We start from the raw sequence: 13748 nt of genomic DNA on the forward strand, positions 1-13748 counted from the left end.
TGGAGGTTCATGGTAGTGCAGGGGGATGGGGCTCATCCGGGTGAAGGATTGAGTGCAGGGAGCTCAGTGGAGGGTGGTATGGGTGCAGAGGTGGGGGTTTGGGTGCAGGGAGGCTCCAGATGCAGGGGTTGAGGTTCAGTGGGGTGAGGTTTGGGTATGGAGGGCTGCGGGGGCGGGGGTCTGGGTGCACAGGGTGAGGTTTGGCAGGGGGGCAGATATGGGATGTCTGGATGCATGGGGGTTGGGTGGATGGGGGAACAGGTCTTCATACAGTGACCCCTCCCCCCGCAGCTGAGGAGTGATAGGGGCAGGAAGCAGGGGAGGATGCTAAGCTTCCTGCAGCCAGGGGAGGTTTCTGAGGGTGGGTCTGACACAGTTCCAGACACTCCTTGCAGGGGAAGAGGAAACCCCATTCTCTCCCACCTCCAGCTCAGCCAGGACTAGCAGCATAGGAGCCACCGGCTGGGGTGTCCCCAGCCCTGCAGTTATTTACCTCTCCACCGACTGCTCCGGGTGCCTGAAACCACATACCTGTGCTGCTAGGAAGGGGTGCATGTCCGCTCTTGCAGCTTCCCTTTGCTTCCCTGTCAAAAAGGCATTTTTTCTGCAGGGAAGCTAAGAAATCTGTGGGGATATGAATTCTGTGCACGCACAGTGGCGCCAAATTCCCCCAAGAGTATCAGATGTCTGCAGGCCTGACTTCACTCAGTATACTGTCCAAGTAAACATTTTGGATATGCTGATTTGAATAGCTACCCAGGTGCTTGAGTCTCTGAATTGGTGGTCCCCAGAACATCAGAACAACCAGAACCAGACCATGACCCTTCCGGCAGATGTCTCCACCATGGGCTGGGATCCTCATCTTGGAGATAGTCAAGATTAGGTGTTATGATCAAGACAGGCGGCTACTCTCCATATAAATATAATAGATCTTTGAGACACTGGTCAGGTTTGCAAGATATTCATTACTATCATCAAGAAATCAAATGGCTCAAGTTCCTAAAAGATAGCAGTTGCTATCTGTATCTAACCATGAAAGGAGGTTGGCGGTAACTCAGGTTTGCCAAGAAGCAATTTGATTGTGGAACTTCTGCATAAGAAACAATATTTTTCTAAAAGCATTTTACTTTCCAGTGCTGAAAATACCATGGTGGACTCTCTCAGCAGACACTTTATAGACTACTCATGATGGTTTAAACAAGAATTCTACAAGGTATTTCACATGAATTGGAACTCCTGGTAACAAACCTTTTTATGTCAAACGTAAATAACAAATGCAGATGGTTCTGCTGCAGGGCAGATCACAGCCTGGGCTCCATAACAGATATCTTCTTCCCTGGTCAACTCATCTACTATGTGCATTCCTTCCAGTTCCACTAATTCCACAGGTAATCAGGAAGCTGAAGAGACAAAGGAACCATAATCTTCATAGCATCTGCCTAGCCAAGGCAATATTAATACATGGACCTAATTCAATTTTCAATTTGACCACCTGTATGTCTGCCTCTAGTTGAGGGCCTTTTATCTCAGAACCGAGGCAAGTCACTGCACCCCAACCTGCAATCTCTCCATTTTAAGGCTTGGATGGTCTCTGGATGAGTAATTCTGAAAAAAAAAGTCTGCTCTCAAGATGTCCAAACCATTTTGGCCAACAGCAGAAAGGTCCCCACTAGCACCATTTATGAGGGGAAATGGACAACATTTTCAGTCTGGGCTAAATTGCATCAGTAATCATATTGTCACAGCCAGACATGCATATCAAACTACGTATTACATTTCAAATCTTCTGGGCTCTCAATTAATTCAGTGAGAGTCCACCTATCAACCATTTCAGCATTACATATCCTGTGGATGGATTTCTCAATCTTTTCACATCCTGTGGCAACTAGATTTCTAAAGGGACTTATATATATTTACCCTCCTATGTCCAATCGACTTCCATCATGGGATCAGATGTGGTATTGTCACTCTTAATAGATTCCATCTTTGAACCTTTGGCAACAGCATCGTTACCATTGGTATCAATGAAAACAGCATTTTTGGTTAAAAAAAAGTACTTCTGCAAGAAGGGTGTGAGAACTTCAGTCTCTAAGAGCTGACCCTCTGTACAAGAGTATTTCATAAAGGCAAGGTCTCTCTCAGGCCACACCCTAAGTTTATGCCTAAGGTTGTTTCCACCTCAGTCCAACCATATATCTTCCAGTGTTCTTTCTGAAACCTCACTCTAAATGAGGTTTAGGAGAAATTTCATACCTTGGATGTTCAGAGGGCTCTATCCTTTTTACCCAGACTGTAAAAATTCTTTCAGATCATCTCCTAGATGTTTTTTCTTGTAGCCTATGGTGAAAGGATTAAAAGGTAACGTGTTACAGCTCAGTATATATCACAGTGGATTTCTGACTGTATCAAGCTCTGCTATGATCTCGCTACAGTCTCCTCCTCCTCTAAGGATAACAGCCTATTCTTCTGAGGTTCATTCCACTTTGACAGCCTTATTCAGCAATATACCTTGTCAAGGTTCCTTCCCCACTCTGAACTCTAGGGTACAGATGTGGGGACCTGCATGAAAAGCCCCCTAAGCTTATTTTTACCAACTTAGGTTAAAACTTCCCCAAGGTACAAACTATTTTACCTTTTGTCCCTGGACTTTATTGCTGCCACCACCAAGCGTCTAACAAATATAACAGGAAAGAGCCCACTTGGAAATGTCTTTCCACCCAAAATCCCCCCAAGCCCTACACCCCCTTTCCTGGGAAAGGCTTGATAAAAATCCTCACCAATTTGTACAGGTGAACACAGACCCGAACCCTTGCATCTTAAGAACAACGAAAAAGCAATCAGGTTCTTAAAAGAAGAATTTTAATTAAAGAAAAAGTAAAAGAATCACCTCTGTAAAATCAGGATGGTAAATACGTTACAGAGTAATCAGATTCAAAACACAGAGAATCCCTCTAGGTTAAACCTTAAGTTACAAAAAGACACAAAAACAGGAATATACATTCCATTCAGCACAACTCATTTTATCAGCCATTTAAACAAAACAGAATCTAATGCATATCTAACTAGATTGCTTACTGACTTTTTACAGGAGTTCTGACCTGCATTCCTGTTCTGGTCCCGGCAAAAACAACATACAGACAGAGAGAACCCTTTGTTTCCCCCGCCTCCAACTTTGAAAGTATCTTGTCTCCTCATTGGTCATTTTGGTCAGGTGCCAGCGAGGTTGTCTTAGCTTCTTAACCCTTTACAGGTGAAAAGGTTACAGAGAGCAACAATACCCGAAGTCCAAAGGTGCAAACAATTCAATGTTTATTGGGGTGAACTTCCAGCAAGCATGATTCCAGTTTCCTTCCTTAGTGTCCCCCTTCCCAGCTCTGACACCACAGAGCCTTACCTGTGTCCCTATTCCCATTCCTGCCCTTAGCAAAACATGATTCCAATTTCCCCACCCCCATTCCCTGTTCCCATTTCTCCCGTTAGCAAAACATGATTCCAATTTCCCCACCCCCATTCCCCCCGCCACTCACTCACTTCCTGATTGACTGCAGACTATCTAGTAAAACTTGAGTTCTGCTTAGCTATACCTTAACCAATCATTTTCCTGAAATTTAACTAACCAATCCTAACATATTGTAACATGAGTATTTAACCAATTAAATCCCACCACTTTAATTAGTTTACACCCAGCAAAATTAATTATACAGCAGACAGAAACAATCACAGAACCAGACAGAGATTATACAGACAAACAATAGAGAAATGGGGACTAGAGTGATAGAATAACACAGAAATGCAAATTTCATATCCCAGCTATTGATAAGTGAGTTCTTGCCAGACAGGATGCTACCAAACTAAGTTTCCTTTTACATCTTCTAGGCACTTCCCTTTCTCTGGAGGCGATAGGCATTATCAGGACAGGATTGTATTCCTAACAGCCCAATAGCACCTTATTTCAATGTGACTAGTTTGGAATGTGAGGACGTGACCGGTCGCTTCCCAGTTTATGGCAGCCTCTGCTGCTTAGCCAAAAGCCTTAGCCTAAGCACAGGGCCTCAGACTGTCACAGTAAGAGAAGGACCTTACACCAGCAGACAGTGATTTTGATTCTTTCTTTTATACTTCTATAACTAGCTAAGTGATATGAATATACCTACATTCTTAGAGTATAGGCCTTTACAGACAGGCCTGAATATCTATATCCTAACAATTACCTTTATTACAGTGTGGCTAAAGGCTCTAACAGGGGTCAGGGCTTTACTACAGTAGGTGCTGTACAAACACATAAAAAGAGATAATCGTTGCCCCAAAGAGTTTAAAATCTAATAGACAAGACAGACCAATGGTGAGAGAGAGAGGAAATGTTGTCTCCGTTTTACAGCTGGGGAACTGAGGCACATAGCGATTCATTAACTCACCCAAGGTCTCCTAGTGTGTCAGTGACAGAGCTGGGAATTGTCCTTGAGATGGGTCTAGTATCTCAGTCCAGTGCCTGGAGCACAAGACCATCCTTCTCTTGAGAGAGAAAGGATGGTTGTGCTCCAGGCACTGAACTTAATATCAAGACTAAGCATAATGGTCACAGTCTCACTCTGTCATTTTCTATCATTGCTTGAAAAAACAGGCACTCTATCATACATGCCCACAACTGAGGTAAATTACTTTTTAATGTTCTTTGTTCTTTCAAATTTGTAACAGACTTTAAATAATAAGAGACAAACCAAAGTAACTGAACGTTGGGATGATATACGGTGTTGGCGGTGGTGAGAAAATCTTTCCTCTAAGGCCACTGTGCTGTAATGAGAAAAGGAGTACTTGTGGCACCTTAGAGACTAACAAATTTATTTGAGCATAAGCTTTCGTGAGCTACAGCTCACTTCATTGGATGCATTCAGTGGAAAATACAGTGAGGAGATTTATATACATAGAGAACATGAAACAATGGGTGTTACCATACACACTGTAACCAGAGTGATCACTTAAGGTGAGCTATTACCAGCAGGAGAGAAGTGGGGGGGAGCCTTTTGTAGCGATAATCAAGCTGGGCCATTTTCAGCAGTTGACAAGAAAGTCTGAGGAACAGTGGGGGGTGGGAGATGATACAGTTCTGTGGTGACCTAGAATCCTATTTTTGATGCCTCCGACTCAAGGAATATTTCCAACACACCTCTGAACAACATACTAACCCACAGAGACCTTCCTACCAAGACTACAAAAAGAAGGATTCTGGGTGGACTCCTCCTGAAGGTCGAAACAACAGACTGGACTTCTATATAGAGTGCTTCCACCGACATGCACGGGCTGAAATTGTGGAAAAGCAGCATCACTTGCCCCATAACCTCAGCCGTGCAGAACCCAATACCATCCACAGCCTCAGAAACCACTCTGACATCATAATCTAAAAGGCTGACAAAGGAGGTGCTGTCGTCATCATGAATAGGTCGGAATATGAACAAGAGGCTGCTAGGCAGCTCTCCAACACCACTTTCTACAAGCCATTACCCTCTGATCCCACTGAAGGTTACCAAAAGAAACTACAGCATTTGCTCAAGAAACTCCCTGAAAAATCACAAGAACAAATCTGCACAGGCACACCCCTGGAACCCCGACCTGGGGTATTCTATCCGCTACCCAAGATCCATAAACCTGGAAATCCTGGACGCCCGATCATCTCAGGCATTGGCACCCCGACAGCAGGATTGTCTGGCTATGTAGACTCCCTCCTCAGTCCCTACGCTACCGGCACTCCCAGCTATCTTTGAGACACCACTGACTTCCTGAGGAAACTATAATCCATCGGTGATCTTTCTGAAAACACCATCCTGGCCACTATGGATGTAGAAGCCCTCTACACCAACATTCCACACAAAGAGGGACTACAAGCCGTCAGGAACAGCATCCCCAATAATGTCACGGAAAACCTGGTGGCTGAACTTTGTGACTGTGTCCTCACTCATAACTATTTCACATTTGGGGACAATGTATATCTTCAAATCAGTGGCACTGCTATGGGTACCCACACGGCCCCACAGTATGCCAACATTTTTATGGCTGACTTAGAACAACGCTTCCTCAGCTCTCGTCCCCTAATGCCCCTACTCTACTTGCACTATATTGATGACATCTTCCTCCAACTAAAACCTCTCCAACGCATCATCAAGGATCTACAACCTATCCTGAAGGACGACCCATCACTCTCAAGATCTTGGGAGACAGGCCAGTCCTTGCTTACAGACAGCCTCCCAACCTGAAGCAAATACTCACCAGCAACCACACACCACACAACAGAACCAACCCAGGAACCTATCCTTGCAACAAAGCCCGTTGCCAACTTTGTCCACATATCTATTCAGGGGACACCATCATAAGGCCTAATCACATCAGCCACACTATCAGAGGCTCGTTCACCTGCACATCTATCAATGTGATATATGCCATCATGTGCCAGCAATGCTCCTCTGCCATGTACATTGGTCAAACTGGACAGTCTCTACATAAAAGAATAAATGGACACAAATCAGATGTCAAGAATTATAACATTCAAAAACCAGTTGGAGAACACTTCAATCTCTCTGGTCACTTGCTTACAGACCTAAAAGTGGCAATACTTCAAGAAAAAAAAATTCAAAAACAGACTCCATCGAGAGACTGCTGAATTGGAATTAATTTGCAAACTGGATACACTTAACTTAGGCTTGAATAGAGACTGGGAGTGGATGGGTCATTACACAAAGTAAAACTATTTCCCCACTTTTATCCCTCCCCACCCCCCATTGTTTCTCAGATGTTCTTGTCAACTGCTGGAAATGGACCACCTTGATTATCACTACAAAAGTTTCCGCCCCCTCCCCCCCAACCCCGCTCTCCTGCTGATAATAGCTCACCTTAAGTGATCACTCTGGTTACAGTGTGTACAGTAACACCCACTGTTTCATGTTCTCTATGTATATAAATCTCCCCACTGTATTTTCCACTGAATGCATCTGATGAAGTGAGCTGTAGCTCACGAAAGCTTATGCTCAAATAAATTTGTTAGTCTCTAAGGTGCCACAAGTACTCCTTTTCTTTTTGTGAATACAGACTAACATGGCTGCTACTCTGAAACCTGTGCTGTAATGGAGTGACTCCATGTATACTTTACACCCTGACCTTCTGTGAAGAATTCAGTCAGGAGACCCACATGGTCATGATTCCATTGTCAGGCTCCTGCCCCTCCTGTGCCACACTCCCAAATGACTTACTCCCCTCTCTAGCAGTAGAGAAGGTTCTCCCATGAAGCACAGCTCTGCAGCATGTAAAGAGTCTTCACACTCTGTAGGGACTCTCCACATCCTGGCTCCTTCCAGACACAGCCCAACTGCATCAATCCCACTGCCTAATGGGCCATCAGCATCAACAGCAGAAGGTACAGGAATTGCTCAGAAATGTTATAAATATCCATGGGATAAAATGTTCAAAAAATCCCACTCCTAAGTGTCTAACCCTAACTCACTTTTGAAAATAGGATTTAGGCTCTTAAGTTACTTAGGCAATTTTTGAAAACTTTACCCATGGTCTTTTAAATTGTCTAAAAGCCAGCTCCTGAAGTTCTTACTCAGTTTTTACTCAGTCGTAAGTCAGGCAAATTCCCATCATATAAGCTGGATTTATTTGGACATAATGAGGAATTTGTCTGAGTCAGGACTGAGTAAAAACTAGATGAGGACCTCAGGATGTGGTCTGAAATTAATAATGTTAAAATAGGAAGTATGCTGTTTTATTAATAAAGGGTAGCAACAGCACATCAAAAGTAGAAAGTGAGGTGGTTCTCCAAATATGTGAAAACACAAAACAGTAAAACAGTATTTGTGGCAAGTTAAGTAAACAACAGTATTGATAACTATGAACTAGTGATTTCCGAGTTTCCATTTACTGTGGCTTATTAAAACTGGAGGTGTTTTGTTGTACCTTTTTGTCCTGTTCAAAAGGTTACTGGTTCTGGAAGTTTCTATTGAAGGCTGGACTTGCTGAATTGCTACAGAGTTTTGAAAAGCAGCTTCCTAAATTGTATGGCTCATGGATTTCTTTATGGTAGCATAAACATTGATGGCAAAGAGTTTTAGGCTTTGTTCTGATTTTGTGCCCACTGAACGATATGATGTGTCTGCTTTCAAATCCTTTCCTGTCAAAGTTTGTACTGCAAGTTGTTCTCAGACTGTAGTTTGTGTAGATTTCTGATATCGTTTTCAGTTTGTCTCCTGCTCACAAAATTGAATCTTAATTTGTGGCATGTTTCTTAGATGTGTTCTGTAATTAAAACAAGTGCCTGCTTCCCTGTGTCACTGTTTTTTTGTTACTCTGAAGGACTGTGGAACAACTTTTCTATCTGTTTGCATCTTTTAATCTTCTCTGTATTCTGTGAGTTTCTTTCTTGTACACACCTAGGAAACCTATGTTGAATTTCTTTTGGTGTGTCAATTATGTACAACAGGCTATGAGAGACGAGATGAAATCCTGTCCCTATTGAAGTCAATGAGAGCTGTTTCACCCTTCTTGCCTTTGTTGTGAACATAATCTTGGATTTTCCGAATTCCTTATTTGTGAACTATATCAGAGTTTGACAGTTGTGAGGAGAGGATTAAGCTCTAGAATTCATCATGAGGAGATAGCAAGGGACTCTGAAGGGTTCGAGAGGAAGACCATGCCAGGGCATTTGCTATATTGAGAGAGTTATCCAACTGGATAGACTTTTGGGTTAAGTCTAGAAGGGGAAAATATGGCTACATCCAGCAAGCTGGAGAGCACTGAGGTACATGAGGAGCACTGAAAGGGTTAAACAGCAGGAAAGGGATTAGACTGGGTACCTGTGTGGAAATCGCTGTCTGCAAGGAGAAATATATGCACCTTCAGAGTTGCTTAGTTTACTGAAAACAAGGGTTCCAAGAGTTAATATACAGAAGACACTTTTCACTGAAACCAGTCGGAGAACACTTCAATCTCTCTGGTCACGCGACTACAGACATGAAAGTTGCTATATTACAACAAAAAAACTTCAAATCCAGACTCCAGCAAGAAACTGTTGAATTGGAATTCATTTGCAAATTAGATACAGTTAACTTAGGCTTGAATAGAGACTGGAAGTGGCTAAGTCATTATGCAAGGTAACCTATTTCCCCTTGTTTTTTCCTACCCCCCCCCCAGATGTTCTTGTTAAACCCTGGATTTGTGCTGGAAATGGCCCACCTTGATTATCATACACATTGTAAGGAGATTGGTCACTTTAGATAAGCTATTACCAGCAGGAGAGTGGGTTTGTGGGGGGGGGGGTGAGAAAACCTGGATTTGTGCTGGAAATGGCCCAACTTGATTATCATACACATTGTAAGGAGAGTGATCATTTTAGATAAGCTATTACCAACAGGAGAGTGAGGTGGGAGGAGGTATTTTTTCATGCTTTGTGTGTTTAAAAAGATCTTCTACACTTTCCACAGTATGCATCCGATGAAGTGAGCTGTAGCTCACGAAAGCTTATGCTCAAATAAATTGGTTAGTCTCTAAGGTGCCACAAGTACTCCTTTTCTTTCTTCACTGACAGAAGCCTTCAAACATGTTTTTGTAGGCCTGCAATAAACTCTCATTGTCAAGTTTCTCAGCAAGACATTCCAAGGTGTTCTTCACAAAATGTATCATCCGCCTTGAAATTTTCACACTCTGGAGAAAATTTTAACCATGTACTTTTAGAGGATAGGGTCTACCACTGACTTGCTGTGTGAATTTGGGCATATCATTTTAAGGCCAAATCTTCAAAAGTGTCCTGAAATAAACATAAATATGTACTGTATTTAAAGTACATTTAATGGAGCTCAAAACCGGTTATCGTAGACTATACAATTACATTTTCCTAGAGCTTGGTTCCTTTTCTCACTGTGAAGAGCAATGGAAGGAGATGCTGTAGTTTATGACAGCTACATTGACTACGCTGGTATAAATTCATATGATGCTGAGGAACTCCCATTGATTTCAATTGGAATTCTACATATAGAGTGCTTGTAGGATCAAGCCCTGTGTGGTTAAAATGGATAAAGAAGTTGACCTATACACTATCTCTTCTTTTTTTCAAAAAGCCCCAGAACTATTTATTTAGGATGTTATGACCAGTGTACAAATCATTGCTATGTAAATATCAGAAACAAAATTATAATAATTGAAACAATGAGCTTACCTTTTGTTTTAAGAAATCTTATGGAGTAATATAATAATAACCAAATCCTCTATTTAACAGGGTGTTACCATATTACTGAATGAACCTCTTTCCACCATCCAGAATGTATTGTTTCTAGTGATTTTATTAAATTGAAGGAAACTACTTAAATTTATCAAACCAGACCCGTCTATCAAATGTTACTAGTAAAAAAAAACCTGGACAGGAGTGCAGTCGTTTTTGTGGGTGCTTGTACTTTGATCTTGAATAAATGACAACAAATCTACTTATCCTCTGTATATTTAATGATGTGCTCAACATCTTTGTTTCTTCATTTTAGGGTATCATAAAGGCCCGTTTAGATGCTTTTATACAATGCTTAACGCAAAAGACGCCCAGTGCCTCTGATGGGGGGAGAGGAAATAATCTATTATTATGATATATATATCATCATACTATTAAGTCACTGTCATCGTCAACTGAAACAGTTTTCATTATGCAAGAAAATCCTAAATTTCCCGATCAACTACTGTCAATTACTCCTATTATAAAGGTCCAATTTACATTTCACTCCACATTATTACCGAAATGAGCAATACCCACGTAGTGCACAGAAATAGGTGAACTTCCTCAGCATTGTTTGATCACGTTACTAATTGTGATATCCTACAGTTTTCTACCTCATCATTCCGTGCTGCAGGGACGATAATATACTTATGATGATGAAGCAAGAAGCATGCTTTGGACTTCCACCTCCCAGAGTGAGAAAAAAATCAATCTGTCCTCAAAATATAATATTATAATTGTAAAATGTTTGAGTCTTGAAAAGAAATCTGTCTTGAATGGGAATCCTACAGTAAATACAGTCTTGTCTACATGCCGAAATATACCGGTATAATATATGTGTGTGTGTGTGTGTATGTGTATATATATATAGGAATACCGATGTCATGCTGTCTGAAGTGGCTAATATACCGGTATAATATATGTGTGTGTGTGTGTGTATATATATATATAGGAATACCGATGTCATGCTGTATGAAGTGGCTAATAACTGAGTGCCTATCTCAGGGCAGACTGTCAGGAAAATAAGGGCAGACACCCCAAACTGGTGGTATATTCTATTATTATATTTCACCAAGCCAGTAACAAATGTGAACTCCTGGATCACTATACGAGGCTTACCGTGTCGTCACAGACAATCCCCTTAGATCCTCCAGCCTATCTTGCCACTCAGACAAACTGAACTTTGTGATAAAAGGCTATGTAAACCAAAAATCACACCACATTTGGTTAGTCCCAATTCCAAAGAATCAGTCATGTACTCCAGATCAATCTGGTCCTCTGGATTTCACACCAAAAACAACACTGGCAGCCAATTCTCTAATAAACTACCTAAAGATTTATTAGCTAAGAAAAGAAATGAGAGTTATTGAGAGGTTAAAGCAGGTAAAATACATTAACAGGTGAGTCAAAGTTCATAAATCTAAAATGATAGCAGAGATGTAGTAATCTCTCAGGTTTCAGAGTAGCAGCTGTGTTAGTCTGTATCCGCAAAAAGAACAGGAAGACTTGTGGCACTTTAGAGACTAACAAATTTATTTGAGCATAAGCTTTCGTGAGCTACAGCTCACTGTAGCTCGTGAAAGCTTATGCTCAAATAAATTTGTTAGTCTCTAAGGTGCCACCAGTCCTCCTTTTCTTTTTAGTAATCTCTCAGTTTCCCTATAGTCTTTTTAGGGAATCCAGATGTTTCTAGGGATCTCCACTTTAATTTGGTATCTTCCCTATAAAAGTTCAAACAGTCAGAGATAAGGATTATTCCTTTGAATCAGTATTTGTAGTTTCTTCTCATAGAAGAAAATCTGAACGATGTCTTCATCCATGTGGGCCAGTGAATTTCCATTGTCAAACAGAACGGCCCTTGCTTTGAGTTTAGCACTCTTCTTCATCTACATTTCTAAGGCTCCAATCATGTTCAACAGGTAACTTAATTTTAGGGATATACATAATGTAAAAGGTAATGTAATAGCAAACACATTTTTCAGTAGTTTTTATGAAGTTTATGCATCAAGTACAATTATAATACTGTGAAATTTTATATTTAAATAGCTGAAATCATGAAATTTACTATTTTTAAAACCCTATGGCCGTGAAATTGACCAAAATGGACCATGAATTTGGTAGGGCCCTATCCATAATGTCTCAAAGATCTAATCAAACTTTTGTTTAGGCCTTCGTCATCTCCTGTCTTTGAATACCATAACTATAACCTCCTTCTCACTGCCCGTTCTGATATCCACATTCTCTCCACTTCAGTTCACTCAAATGCAGCTGCAAAGATCCTTGCCTGTCATTCCAGCCATGTCACCCTCCTCTGAATCCCTCTTTCCACCTTCAAGGCCCTCAGAGCTCTGCCCCTCTGTACTTATCTGCTCTATTTCTTTTTGTCACCCCTTCTACACCCGCTCTGTTCCATAAATTATATTATCTGTGGTGACTCGCGTCCTCCAAAAAGTATCTTTGCACCTTCCTCTATGTTATGAATATGCATGAAATGCACTTCCCAAACTGTCTTCTAATTCAAATCCCTCCAGATCCACCTCTTCTGCAACATCAACAAGAAAGTACAGGCTCAGGCAAAGCTGGGTATAGCAGAGATGTTTTTATTTCATTATTTTTTTAAAAGCCTTTAGATGCTTTCTAGGTGAGAGGAAGGGGTTTTCCCCTCACTATAGATAATCCACCTCCAGGCCTGGAAGTAGGTAGGTTGACAGAAGCATTCCTAGGCCATGTCTGTACTGGGGGTTAGGTCAGCGTAGCTACAGCTCTCATGAATGTGAATTTTTCAAGCGCTTGAGCACTGTATCTATGCCAACCTTTTAAATGTAGACTAGGCCTCAGATTGTACTTGGAACATGGATTGTAGCTGTCTATTTATGTAGTGCATAATACAACAGAAACCCCATCCTGACTGAGGCCTCTAAGTGCTACTCTACACAAATAATACATAAATAATACTGCATTTTAAAAATAGCACAACCCATCTTTTGCCAAAATGCTAAAATCTAGGGGCTGTCTTTTTGTTCTGTGTTTGTACAGCATCTAGCACAATGGGGTCCTGGTCCATGCCTGGGGCTACCCAGCACTATAACAAAAATAATACATAATAATAGTTCCAACAGTAGATGTTTGTGTGGATTAACCCCTTCCTAGTTTGGAAATTAGGGATTTTCAAAGGAATAGCCAGTGACCCTTACCTATAGTATAAGCCTCTATAATACCATAAGGGTGCTGCAACATACTAAGAAAGAAAGTAACTTGATCCCTAAAGCCCTGATCAGTCTAATGTGCAGTGAAAACAGTAAACAAAAGCCTGTACTGTTAGAGGAAAAACAGCATAGGTTAAAGCAGGTAAAGGGCCTGTTTAATCCTTCCCAGGACTCTACCCTGAATTCCTCAGACTTTTACCCAAGATATAGAGTGTCTGTGTCTACTCCAATCTTTCCCCCCCTAAAATTTCCTACTGTTATTACCACCAATAGAGTGGCAACAGTGGGAGAGCGCTTCA

Source organism: Lepidochelys kempii, chromosome 3, assembly GCF_965140265.1.
Source record: "Lepidochelys kempii isolate rLepKem1 chromosome 3, rLepKem1.hap2, whole genome shotgun sequence".
Lineage (NCBI taxonomy): Eukaryota > Metazoa > Chordata > Testudines > Cheloniidae > Lepidochelys > Lepidochelys kempii.